The following is a 14,709-nucleotide window of genomic DNA, read 5'->3' as shown; positions in this document are numbered from 1 at the left end:
AATAGAAGTTATGGTAGCGCACGACCCAACTAATGTTTCGTTGTTGGCACAGATCTATGATAGCCTTATAAATTTCGGGGCAGGAAGCCCCTATTATGAACCGGCGGTGCAGATCGCTCACTCTTTTTTTAATTTTTAATTAAAATAACACATTGGGCGTGCTTTTAGTTAAAGTAAAGAAAAGTCTTTTCTATTATCGGAGGGGTCCGCCTTTCCTTCTATATTCCGATAAAAAAAAGAGACAGGCCTTGTCATGGCGAGCCTTTGGTGCCTTCCGTGATAAGGGGAAGGGGAGTGGTAAGGAGGGTCCCTTCCACCAGACTACTTTACTTTACTAGTTTGAATGAATGAATTCAAAGTACGTACAGGAACTGGTTTAACAAAAGGGGTCTTCGAACTACAGGGATCTGATACCTGGCTCTCTTGGTATGAAGATATGAAGAGTAGGTTATGTAGGCAACAACCGTTCATAGGTTGCTCGATCGCAAAAGGGCCAAACTCGATCAAGTAAAGTAATGAGAAAAGAATTGCGCTACAGATGATGAAGGAAGGGTCGACCTTTCTAGCGCCGATTTTCCCCGAAAACAACGTTCGACTTGCCTGTGTTAAGCATAACGCCTAACTAGCAGGATTGAGTGCTGCAGTGGTAGAACCTGGTGAACCAGGCACTTGACTTGCTCTTTCTTCTCTTACGTAAAAAGCAGTTTCTATAGAATAAGAAAAGACTTAAGGTAGAGAGACTACTAGCTCGCAGGCGAAGGAGTCACCTTAGTGTTGAAGGCGGGACTGCTAAAGCAAGCTTCGAGAGACCTCCCAACACCTGATTATGAGTAATGCTTACCATAGGTCAAGTCAAAAACGAAAAGGACTGGAAGCGGCTCTTTGATGCGCTAAGGATGAATGAAGCATAGATAGATCTGCTATGCCCTTGTTGCTGTGTCAGCTCTTACAATTACAAGAAGTCAAGCAAAAGCCAATGGCGCTAGGCCGGCAAGAAGATAAACTAATGATCTGATCTTCTAATTACTCAATTCGCTGCTTGCCTGGGCTGTATATAGCCCACGTCGAACCACAGTAGCTGGAGTTCGCTTCGACAAGCATTGAACGTAGGCTTATGCTGCCTTACAGGTTTCATCTATTTCAATAGAATGGGGTGGGTCGGTATGGCATACGGCTAAACCATTGATATGTCGTCCATCCCATCTGTATTTCGGGCTACTAGTTTAGAGATTCAGAGCAATCTGGGTGAAATCATCCCACGGAGTAAATCCTAAATAAGTCGAGTCTTTTATCAATCTATAAATTTCGTGAGAAAAGAAATGATCCCAGTTCGGAAGGTGTTCGCGAGGTTGCTGTCTGGTCAAAAGGTGCTCGCCTATAGTAAGCCGAAACGGTCTCGTGCAAGCCGGTAACCATTTGATGGTGAAAAGAGTCCTCGTGCCACTGGACGAGCTGTTAACGAAGCCGGCTTAGTCGGTGGGATATCATTTATAACACAGATGTTTAGGGGCTTATAGACGGTTCACTTTCGTGCTTCTCTCTGTAGTAGCCACTCTTGATGACCCCGTACCTATGGCATATACCCCAAGGACTGACTCCATCATGTCTATAGGTCTCACTCTTTTTTCAGCCTATCTATCTGCTGGCTCTATTCCTGCTACTGCTCTATCGGCATGTCTCATTGCAGCTAGCCATGAAGACGAGGTTTTTTTTATCCTTTCCCTGAGGTTGAAGTTGGAGTTGCTTTATTAAAGTAAGCTAAAGGCCTAAAGGTAAAATAGAACAGCCTAAAGGTATTTCTTATTAAAAAGTAGTTCAAATAGAGGTATGAGTTTACTTACCGGTTAGTCGTAAGGAAGTCGTAAGGTAAAAATAGACCTAAAGGCATTTGTTTTACCCTTTCTCTTGCTAACCTAAAGGTATTTGTTTTACCCGGTAAGTCGAAAGGAAGTCGTAAGGTAAAAGCTAACCTAAAGGTATTTTTTTACCAGTTCAATTCAAATTTCATTTTTTTATAAAACACCGTAATTTTCGCTTAAATTCAACAATTTATAACTATAATATGCCTATGAATCGAATTTCCTTACCTTAAAACTAAACCATTTCCTATCGGCGGCACTCTTTCGGGAAGAATAGCTAGAAGTTCAATGCTTAGTAAAGTACCCTTATCATAGCATAGGGTGAGACTTGCTTTCCTTCACTTGCTTATGAGTTGACATCCTTTCCATTTCTCCTTTTCTATGTACATGCGCAGGGGAAAGAGTGGTCCCAAGGGTGTCTGTGGGCCGAGAGAGTTCGCTATCCGTTTGATTACCATAAGAAAGAAGGAGTTTATTTTTAGTTATCTTGATTGGTTCGAAAGGACCGTACTTCCCCCATTGTCATCAGGTTCAGTCGATTCCGATCGCAGGCCGACTTGATGAGAGGAGGGAAAAGGAAGAATTTTCTATCGGCAACTATGTCAGCTGTTTCGCGCCGTTCATGACTTTCTCATGTCGGTGTTGCGTACCACAAGAGGGTACATTCCACCAGACTTGGCCTCTTGACTTGCTAGTTGGAAATCAGGTGTGCTATAGTTTCGACTTCCAGTCGGCTACCGACGGGTGGTCTTTAGTCTTGCTCTTTGAAACTATGGTATGCTTGTTCGATAGGTCGTTCGCGTCTAGCGCGGTTCATTCTGCGCTGGGGACTAACATCTTTTAGGTTAGCGTCTGTCATTTTCCTTCTTCTTATCTTTTTCTTGTGAGAATCACTATGGAAATGACTTATAGTAAGTAGTAAGCTAAGCTGCAGGATGCTTCTGAGAAATTCCTTTGTAAAGGAGCTCTAGTTAAGGAATAGGCTCAATAGTTTCATTTAATCGATTTTGACGGTCTTTTATAATAAATTGTTTAAAACTCATATTCTACTGAAAAAAAGGCAAAAAGAAAGGGTAAGAAAAGACCTTTAGGGCTTTAGCTTACAATGCAGGTTCGAATCCAACAGCGAGCAAAAGAGCTCGCCTTAGATACATCTATTAGCACTTCACGAGTGCATTAGTTGTGGAAGGAGCCCGCTTACCCACTCTCCCTCCTCCCCCATTCCTAGGGGGCCTCATCTTCTTCGTGAGAAAAAGACTAAACCTTCAAAAAGAAGACAACTCAAAACCTTAGAAAACAAATAAGATCAAAAAGGCCATCATTAATGCAAATAAGGCAATAGCTTCGTGTAGTAATTGGATGAGCGATTCTCAATTTCTCGTCTTCCATTCGCGGATCAAATTAAGTAAATTGGAAATTGCCTGGAGCCTGCGGCCTTTCTTATTGGAAAATTTTGCAGACTCCAGCTCTTTGATTTTATCAAGGACAGTGTATAGGAGTTCTTCCGGCGCGTCGGATAGGTCTAGCTTAACAGGCTCTAACAAGCGTTCCAATTTGGCTGTTGGGAGTTTTGAGGGTTCCAATTTATGAAGGACTTTGGTAATCTCATCTAGAAGCTCGTCAACTTGGATAGGATCGTGTTCATTGTCTAGAAGGGGACTAGAGGCTTGCCCCACCTCCTCCTCCCTTCTGCGCGCCTCCTCGTGCTGCCCTAAAGGGGTCGCCCCCTGAAGTTGCGTTTCAAGCTCCGGACTGGTCTCAACCTCGAATACTTCCGCCCGGGTTCCCGGACTGGGCGCTTGAATGATTCTAACAGCCGACCCAGAACCGGGCATACCTCTAGAAGAGAGCGTATTCTCATTATTTGATGTGTCCCCCAATGCCAATAGAGTTGAATCTGAATGATGAGGCGGGGTGGGTGGAATTGAATTCCCATTTCTTTCCCCCAGCGATGGCAAAAAGGGGACAACCGCGCTCAATAGCTCATTCATCAATAAGAATGAGATTTTCGAAAGAAGGAGAACAATTAGGATAGTGAGTATTCTTTTTATTTGAAAGGGAAGGTTTCGTACAAAAGGAAACCTCTCGAACAAATAAAAAAGATTAGTCGAACTATAACTATATAAAGAAAAATTTAAGTAAAGTTGAAACCAGATGAACGAACGAGTCCTACTAAGTCTAAGTTTTGCTAAGGATGGATTTCTAGCTACGGAATGGATCAAAGAACTGAAGACATTTCCAATACCGACAGCAGCTCCCGCACCGATTGTATGAAGAAATCACTGCACTCGTCCCCTGTTGCAGACAGACTGGCTTAAATACAGGGGCAAGATCGTTCACTCGTTGCGTAACGAGACTACTTAAAGTGAAGTCGGAACTCGGGTTGGAAGGCTGGCTGAGCTAATATTCAAGTTGACAGCGTAATGGTGAGTATCCAATCTCTCCAATAAGAAGGATATACGCGCTTCTTCCTCATACAAGAATGAACCTATCCTTGCCCAGCTCATCTCACGGGAGGACACTATTGAGCCTAGCACTTCTTCATACTCTAAAAGAGGCATTTCATATCTATCTCTCGTGCTAACAGGAGCCAACTACGGTATCTCATCATATAATTGACATTGCCTTCACATCTAGTTTACGTAAATAAGTATCGACGAAAAGGTGCATTGATGCCACGGTCCTACTGAAGTTCTCTACAGGCTAGCGTACTAAAGGGAAAGGAGGAAATGGTCATAATGGAATCTCTCCAGAAAGATAAATATACTGAGCTTTCGAAGTGGAGAAACTGCTCAGCGTGCGTTAGAATGACTTTGTCTCAGTGGAAGAGGGCAGAGAGTTTACACGAATGAAAGACAGGATAGGCCCAAGCAAAGAGGGAAACTTCGGATCTGCCCTGTACTTCAAGCCTATAAGAAAGAGACCTAGGACCGAATACATGACTTACATATGAAATTCTACATTCTTGGACGACAATAGACTTTTTTCTTCTTCTAGTTGTCTTTTTCTACTTCACTCGAAACTTTTTCTGGAGTGGACGTACTCTTAGGTGGGAAAACCGGAGTAAGGCGAACCCCCTTCCAGCCAAATGAAAATTCCATAGCGACGCCTTGCTTTTGGTGCCCAACAACAATCAAACGAAGGCTTTGATTATTGAGCCACAGGGAATAGGAGCAATAAACGTATGCCATAGCAAACAAAGTCGAAAACAAAGTCGAAAAAAAAATCGGATGTTTCTCGAGAAAAGCTATTAAGTGTTGAATAGTAGTAGTAAGTTCCAGTTGAGGCATGATGGATTTAGAAAAACTTTTTGTTTTTAGAAAAAATTCTTCCCTCAAAACAGCTTAACTCCGTCAAGCCTGTACGAGTAGTGAAGAAGAAAACGAGAGCTGTGGTTGGTTGTTGACCAACAAAAACATGGGAGAAAGTGAGGAGGGGAAGACAGACTACCTTTTTAGTAACAAAATAAAACAGAAGTAGGACCAAACTGAGAGTTAGAAGCATAAACAAAGATGGATTTGTGAATGAGAAATACAAGTCTCCTATCTTCATAGGAATCAATGGGATTATTTCAAATTGCTCAAGTGGGCTGTTGGGCGTAATCGTAAGAAACACTTTTCATTTCATCCCTGTAGTTCCGCTTCTTGCTCGAAAAATGAAGAAAGACTTGTCGGAAATCACCGGTTGGGTTGGTCCAACCAAGAAAGACATGAGAGGGGGTTGGGCGTAAGAGTTCTTCTTTTATACGATATTTATAGTTAGATGAAGACAGTCCTCCAAAACCCTATAGAGGAATGTCCCGAAAGCATATTATAGTATTCTCCCCATCGCCCTTGACCCGGTTGGAAACTAGCACACTCAAAAAAGATACTTCCCGCCGCTAGCTCACAGGGTTCTTTGTCTAAGATGCATACTTGCCAAGGGGACTTCTTTGCTTTCAAAGGTCAGGGACTACGGTAATGGACCGGTTGCTGTTGTTCATCAAGTCGAATCGGAAGAAGTCAGATTTAGTATGAACCAACGAGCATAAACGAAGAGTTCAAAATTACATTATTGAGTTCTAACGCCTGAAAACCTCTCTTTTACAGTGTAATCCCTAGGAGTTTAGCATAAATTCCCTCTTTCTTTCCTTCTTCAACAATCCGAGAGGATCTTGGACAAAGGATTACCGGCTTCGCGAGACCTTTTCGATCCACTCATGGCTAAGCTCTATGGGTCCTTGCTTTCTCGATCAACTCACAAAGATTTTATAAGCGAAAGACAGTTCCTTGAAATTCTTTTCTTTTCTTATGTAATTATCACTTATGTTATATATAATGTGGGTAGCTTAAATAATTATTTTAGTTACGTGTAATTTATTTCAACTCGAGACGCACGCATAGAATAGTTAGGAAGAAGAAAATAAGGCGCATAAGGCTTTTCAGGTTGCAGAATGGCCTCTCTCGTCGATCCGCTGAATAAACAAGAGCTACTACTCAATGGCTGGTTAAGATCTTATTGGTAGAAGGATTCGGATTAGTTCGGTCCTAGCACTCGGAACGAGACAAGTACGTGTGTAGATAGGACGCGAGATGAATCACAAGGTCCCCTAAGGGCAGGCAGTTTTCCAGCATATAATAAATGAGAGCTAGCCTTGCGCTGAACTATAAACTATGTGTGGAGCTCTATCTTTACCTTGCCGGCCTTCTTTATTCAATTCATTACATGTCTGTGATTCCCTGCCTTCTTTGACCTTTCTTTGGAGCTCTAAGAATCCCAAGCCGGAATCAGTAGTAGCTCCCAATGGACCAATCTACTATTGTATGGTAAGGTAAGCATTGCTCTTCCTTAACCTTCTTCTACCTTTGAAGATAGCAAGGGCATTGAAGCAATACCTGTCTACGGGGACCAATCATTAAGGCAAGTCAAAGCGTGGATAAGGGGGATAATAGGTAATCGGAGTAGTAGCATTCTCTTTCTAGTCTGTCTTTCTTAGCTCTGACTTATCTTAGCTCTTAGGGATAGATCTTCCTCCCCCTTCTATGACCTTAGGCACAAACAAAACAATAAGGCTCACTAAGAAGCCCAACCCTGCGTGGCAATCCTTCCTCTCTTAGTGTGCCAAGCATGAATAGATGGCAAGGGGGGATAAGCAAGAGCTGTGCTTACTGTGAATCTGTCTCATAGCCTTCAAAGCGTGGACAAGAAGGAAAGCTGTCTGTAAATAGAATCAATCCCTTCTCGATAGCCTTAGGAAGAGTGAATAGGCACAGTACAGGGATCGAACTCGAAGGAAGAAAGTAGCCAATTCTCTTTCTAGCTAGTCTTCCTTTACCAATGGAGATAAAAGGAGCGTAAGCGAAGAAGAATCACATGTATGCGTGCTAAGCGAGGACAAGCAGAAGCTATGGAATAGAGTCTTTCTTTGCCATTCATTAAGTAGGTAAAGCAGTCAGTAGGCTAAATAGGCATCTATGCTTTATCTTATTGCCCTTCAATTCTTCCTTTTCTTTTAGTTTTATTGGAGTCTTTACCACTTATTTGAATGCAGTTTACTCTATGAATGCAAAAGAATAAATGGTTTTGAATAGTTGAATGGTTGTGTAAGATCTTTAGCTTTTTAGTGAGGGAGGAAGATAGATAGTCAAACTGCAACCGATTTGAGCTCTTAACGAATCCCTGTGGAGGCAGTCTTAGAAGTAGGCATTGGAGGAAAACTAAGCTCTTACAGTTCTTATAAAATAAAAAACTGCTTTAAAGGAGAGAAATCGAGGGTGTGCTATCTATTCTACTTTGATGACCTTACCTGAATAAGAAAAGAATCCTTGATTAACCAACTCGTCAGTCTGATAAGAGTTCCCACTAAAGGCAAAGAGAGGACTCAGGAGCAAGATCAGCAAGCGGCGGGGGTAGAAAGGTAAGCAAGGTCCAAGCCGAGAGCTTCACCGCGGGATGGAAGAGATAAGGCGGGAAGGGCTGGAGGAACTTCTCGCAATGGATAAAAACATCTTTAGCAAGGTAAGCCCCATCTCATTCAAAAAGAGAAAGGGTAAAAAAATTCCTTATTTAATAGGTCTATTTTTACGACTTCCTTTCGCCTTCTGTCGTATATAACTACCTTTTAAGAGTTTATTACAGGGTAAGAAATGACCTATTTTAAATAGGGAAAGTTTACAATATTAAACTTCCTTACGACTTACTAGTTATCTTGTGGCATTGGATTCATAGGCATATTAAAGTTAATTACAGTCAATTCGATATATGATAATAGGCATATTATAGGTATATGTTAGGCATATTATAGTTCAAAATTGTTGAATTTAATCGATTTTTACGGGGTTTTATAAAAATGTCACGATTGAAATGAGCTACCCGAAGGAAATTGAATTTATGCCAAAAATTACGGTGTTTTATAAAAAAATGAAATTTGAAATGAACTTATTATATAAAGGGGGAAATTGAATTTATGCCAAAAAACACGGTAAAATGAAAAGATAATTTTTTATAATATGCATAAAATATTTATATAATATCCTGTGCAACAAATATTTGAGGGTAGCGACACCGGTTTAGTTACGTGTAATTTATGAAAGTGAAATGGCATGCTTCCTCTTCGTATCTTAACTGGGCAACCTTCTCTTTCAAACAATCCCTTCGTCGCTAACACCGGTAATGCCCCATCCCTTGAGTACTACCTTCGAGGAATTCCTTTCGCGTCCCTGTATTGATAAGAGCGCATGCCTCACTCCCCAAAGTAAGGCAAATTTGGTTAATTCTGAACTAGCCTTAATGGAAACTGTTCTTTTTTTCTCTCGATACGCAGAGTATGGAGAGCATGCCCTGTCTCAATCGCTCTACCCCGGGTCATAAGCGAATTATCTAGGACTCCGATGTAAAGGCCGTATGAATGGATAGGGTCGTATTCGCTGTCGTGATCTCTCCATCGGTGCAGTGAGCCCCATCGTTTTCTTTTTAAGTAAAAGGAGGTCAAAGACGATTCCGGTGGACAAAAAGATCTGCTGCCCCATCATGGAAAAGTTATAAGAATCGCGGTTCCACACACATATGCTGGAAGCACTTTTTTAGTCCGGTTCGCCGATTGAACTGCTCTTGATCATCTTTTGAAGCCCTGTAAAAAATCCCCCAATTTACTTCGCGAAACCATTTCGTTCCACACTGAGCTATCACTGTAGAAAGCCCCTTTTTTCCTATCCTATAGTGGAAAAGATCTCGGATTGGTAATACGCTCTCTCCGAAAGACGCTTTACGCTTTACATAGTGATCCGTTGAGCGAGAGCTCTTATACACGGGACTTTCGTATTACTATGGCCGCCTGAATCCGTAAGGCTGGTACTTTGGAAATAGTGGTCGACCCCTGTTAGGTAGACGAGCATGGAGAGGCCGCTAAGGTGTGAATACGAATTTTTTCCCCCGCTGAAAGGAAGCGAGTAGAAGGCATGTATGTGGAGAATAGTTCATTCGTGGATTGTACAGGAGATCGGGTCCAAGTGATCAAAAGAATAAGGGACGCTGGGCCATTTAGCTACATTCACTTCACGCCACTCACGGCTAAAGAAGTAAGGACCAAAGCGTAGATCATCGAGATTTGTGCTCTCGTCACGCTTTTAATTTGAACATTCACGATCTAACCGGTCAAAAACGATTTTTTCACATTCCTCGATTCTTCCCTTTCTCTTTCTTTCACTATTCCCACCTAGGTCCCCGGCTTTGGTTGCTTTACGGATGTATTTGCTTTCCCTAGCGTAGCGGATGGAGACTCACCTATCCTTCTTTTCTTAGTTTAGTAGAGCGTCTTGTCCCCTCTCCTAGCTCAATTATAGACTCTACTTGTTTGATTTGAAAGCTAACCAACCTATATTTTATGTTTATGGCCCTTATACCCTTCTAAATTCTAAAAATTAGAAAACGATATATAAATAAAATATATGTTTAGCCTATTATCACTTTACTGCAATTCATTAATAGGGTTTACTAATACAATTTTATCCTACTTTCTAACTTTAATACTGACAATAAGAAAATTTAAGCGTCTTTACTTTCTTTTTCTTGTTGGCTTGTCCGATAATGAACTTTCATCCCTTCGTTAACCATAGAAATTGTTTACTCGAGTGGATAGCTTGGCTGTGATGCACCTTCTCTATTAGAGTTGGGCTATCCAGTCACCCGATGCTCCAATCGATCTAGATCTAGGGAAGGCGATGATGATGATAGGGGATAACTTCTTTGCTAGCTACCAGCTAAAGGTGAGACTATCTACAACTCCTGAAAGAAGGCCAACTCACATTTAAAATATCCTTATAGCATAGCAGCCTCTAACGATCAAAAGATGCCGACTGCTACTAACAATTTTCATAAGATAAGAGGAGATTCCGGCATTACAAGAATGGCTTTTGTGCCAGGCCCTAATAAGGCAAGGTTTAGAATCCACATGGGGAACTAAACTAAAGGAAGTCTCTCATCTTCATGCCCGGATTAAGGCATTGTTTTTGTACGAGCAGTAAGAGTATAAGAAAGGACAACTGCTATTGCAGGCAATGCGCTGTTGAGGGAGCAATCAATCCGCCCAGTTGGAAGTATCCACAACCTATATTAGACTGCCCGCCCCGTGGTCGTCCTATCCAGATGATCCGTTCATCACTAGAGAGATCGATATGCAAGATGGAATGAGTGCCAGTGGCCTACCCAATCCGGGACAGTTATGTCCAGAAGTTGTCACAACTCTTTATGGCTTACTTACCGAAATAGGCCTCCTCCGAGGCGGGGCGATCAACCACTTCTCCTACACCGGAGCCTAGGGGAGCTGTAGGAGTCGTTTCCGGAGCGGAAGGTCAATATCTTTGTAGAGTAGGTATGGAGTCCCCTCTGCCTGCAGAGATTGCCTACTATCAAAATAAAAAGAAAGAGAAAGTAGGAGGCCAACGAGTTTGAATCAAGTAGCACCCTATAATATAAGGCGGACGGGAGGGGGACTTTGTCGAAATGAGTGGATCGCCCCGGCCGGCGGGGTCACCTCAATCCTACTCTACTAAACTAAGCTAAGTTATGCAGAATGGGCCTTATATTGACTCAACCAAAAAGAAAAGAGTTGGCAGTTATCTCATTTATTCTTTTTATTTCATCCCTTACTTATTATTGAATAATAACTTATTTCAGGATATATATTTAATAATAAAGATATGGGTGGTATACGAGCTACTAATCTATAAGTAATGAAAAAGCATTCCATTCGCCAACTTTATATCTTTGTTAAAAATGTATAAATACATAAAGTCAGAAGAAGAAGAGATAATCTCTTATACTATATATGTACCAGAGCAAAGATCGATTTTCGTGTGGGAATAGTGCTTACTTTACTGAAAGCTTAGTAACACCCTTTGCCATGTATTGCAGTTTCTTTTTCTTTTGTTAGTTACCGCCCCATGAATTCTTCAAAGCAGGCTATCTCCGACAAAGACGATGATGCCATGCCAGATCACACAAGGTGCGAAGCCTTGACTAATTCTGTAACATTGGGGCGTAGCTGCTATTTCACCGGGAGTGTAGGGCTCTTGTAGCTCCTTTGATTGATTAAGATGAAAACTTCACGATAGTATAGGCTAATGATTCCATTTTTGATAAACATGTGATTCGCATCTTGCTTTCAAAACAAAACATTTGCTATTGTAGCCGTAAATTTGGGTAGCCGATGGCCTGTGATAAGACTTGAATATGCAGCAAATGTCATTTTTAATGTATTGAAAGAAAAAAAAGAAAGAAAAAAGAAAGAAGAGGAAGAATCCAGCCCACTAGTAGTACTCATCCCAGTTTCTCTCCTTGTGGGTGAAGCAGGGAACGGAACAAGCAATCAAGTCAGCCAGGTCGGGGTCATTTCCTACCTAGCCTAAGAGTAGACTAAGAGCAATCCCTTAAATAGGATCTTCCATCCCTAAAAGCACATTCCCCTCCTCGCTCAGGAAAGTCAGAAATGGATAAAACTTCCTTGTCTTATTCTGATTCACTTGCAGAAAGCTCCCCAACAGTAGGAGCATCAATCCGATTTATCTAAATAGACGTCCATTTTGTCGATACAGTTTATGGAAATACGGGAATGGACATTTGAAAACATATGTCAGTTCCTTTGCCCGAGATTGGACAGTCAAAGAAAGGCTAACCCCGTCTTAAGTTCAGAACCATGCCTTTATCCTGCATTACATCGGTGTAAACTTCTGTTATTTGGCCTTTTTGCCCAACTCTTAGGACTTTTGCGATCGAGCAACCTATGAAGAGGTGCGGACTTTGAATAAAAGTAGTATAACATGTTATATGCATTTTATTCAGAAAATGAATATACGTTGTCTCCAACACTGCGTAGCTTCCATCACTTTGATGGGGGGGTGAGCATCATCGAGGGACGTTCCCCCCTACTACAAGGTCTTTGGGGGTATCCCCTCCACCTACTCATCATGGGGCAGAATCGGAACTTCCCCGAAGGAAATGTGGGTTCGTTCCTGAACCAAGGAGGCATTCGTCAGCGTAGGAAGGCCGACTACTTTAGGGGTAAGTAAGATTTCTTAATCACAGCTGCGGGGGGCTCCCCCGCACCTCCCGTTGACCTGCCTACCCTCGCACCTGCTCCTTTAATAAAGCAATTGCCCACTAATTCTCATCGCTGTCCTGAGCCTTTTTTTCATACTTATTAAAGGAATCCCGATCTGGGAAGAAAAGCTATTCTTCTTAGCAGTTGAAGAAGTGAATTGAATCACCCCCGGGTCCGAGAATACTAAGCAGACTTGAACTCCTCCCTTATAGTTATAGTAGCAATTCTGACAACAGATGCGGATTATGTAGCAAATGCCGCTGATGCGTAACACATTGAGTTGGACAGCTTTCCTTGGCTAGAATAGCTAATAGGCTAGCTTCCTTGCTAGCATGCCTTGTGGCGAACTCTAGACTGAGAATTTGTTGTATATAAAGAAAGCTTCTGCCCTCTTGTATGAGACAAGAAAGACTTACAAGATGGTTCCTTTAGGTGAGTTCGCGTAATCGTAAGTATCTTAGTGCAAACAATTCTCCGGGTGACTGGATCACCGGGCCAGGGGAACCTTTCTATCTAAAAGAAAGGGCTTCAAGGAGTCAAAGCTAAGACAGAACTTTGACGGAAAAAGTAGACTTTGAGTATAGGGTTTATCATCGCCCGTTGGTAACCTTATGGGTTGGTTTGGCCTTTATATGTTGATTGATCTTCCATAGATAGCAAAGGAAAACCGGTCTGAGAGGAGTCAAAATAGGCCATCGCCGACTGCTTGTGGCGCCTTGTCCTGAGTAGAACCTACCGACGCTGGGGTGCGGAATTACCGCCTTGGTCATGACTTTGGGCTTGGAACGCCATGCGTTGAACATGCTTAGCAAAACATGCTATGACCTAGATTCAAACATCATGCCATGGGTCCCGTCCGGTCACGGCTTCAAAGCAGGGGGCTTCCGTCTATCACACACTTTCTATCTATCTCTCTCTTGCTCGGCAAGCAAATAAATAAGTAATTAGTCTTCTTCCTTGACTTTCTAAGCTAGGTGACCGGGATTGAGTTCAGTTAGTAAGGGAGTAGGCAGGGAGGTCTAGGGTTTGTTTTCATTTAACATTAGAATTTCTCTTACATTCCAGCTAAGTATTTCACCTTGATCCCTTTGTTTTCTAAATTGACGTCACGGACTCCCGAAGTCAGAAGATTCCCTCCTGAGGATAATATAAAGTAAAATTATAATATGGTAAATCGTAATGTGGAGAACTTTCGTAATAGCACTATGGCCAATCCTTTAATACTACCGGTCAAATTTAGGCCTCGAACTAACATCGAGGTAGGAGAACAAATAAGACAGCCGCAGGCACCACTACTGCAGCAAGAGCAGCAAACGCAATTGCAGCAGGTTAGGATGCGCCGGGCGCCCTACGAAACTAGACAGCAACAATTTGATTTTAGTGACTGTTCTGCAATTTATTCATGATGTGGCAAAGAAGGCAAAAAGGAGGAACCTCTACACGAAAAGATTGCAAGCGCTATATACTATATAATAGGGTATGGAACGAGCTTTATATAATAAGGGGACCCTGTTGACGAACGGATTGCAAGCGCACCTCGTGAGTTTAAGAGACCGGGAAAGCCTTCTTCCTATGACAGCGTCCTTGATGTACTGGATGAGGCAAACGACAGGAATCATGTTTTGTTCCTCTGGTGCATGGTCTGCAAGTTCATCACATGTCCGATTTCTGCCAGACCATCTATGGAGTACTTGCCTCTTGCTCACCTCCTGGCTTCAGGTGAGAAATGTGCTCTCGGGTCTATTCTACTTGCTTCTGTCTATCAGTGCTTGGCAGGTATCACCCACCAGGACTTTAGGTTGTTCAATGGAAGTGGCCCGCTTTGGGTTGTTCAGATGTGGCTGCTCACCTACTTCCCAGAGCTGGCTGATCGTGATTGGTTGCCTACTCCATACGAGGTGCTGGGCATGAGAGTTGTTTCTTTGGAGTCAGACAGGAGTCCGTACCAAGTGACCAAGTTCCTTACACAGCTACCAGCTACTGATACTGAGCGGTTTAAAGCGCTTGACCAGCCATCTGATCTTGTCACAGCCAAGCTGCCTGGTTTCTGGTGCCTTGAGGGTGTTGATCGATATGAGCCGCACAGAGATACCTGGGCCTCTTTCACTGCTGTCCGCCATTTGCACATTGGAGTCACATTTGATGTCAGGCTAGGGGTTACCAAACCTGGTCTGGAGCTATATATGCCTTCTCTCTGGTCTCGCCAGTTTGGATGTCACCAGGGCATCCCAACTCTTCCTGAACTGGCGAACGAACGAGACCAGCCGAGACGTG

Source organism: Hevea brasiliensis, unplaced genomic scaffold (assembly GCF_030052815.1).
Source record: "Hevea brasiliensis isolate MT/VB/25A 57/8 unplaced genomic scaffold, ASM3005281v1 Scaf47, whole genome shotgun sequence".
NCBI lineage: Eukaryota > Viridiplantae > Streptophyta > Magnoliopsida > Malpighiales > Euphorbiaceae > Hevea > Hevea brasiliensis.
The sequence above is the reverse complement of the archived record's forward strand: the minus strand, read 5'-3'. Positions refer to the sequence as shown.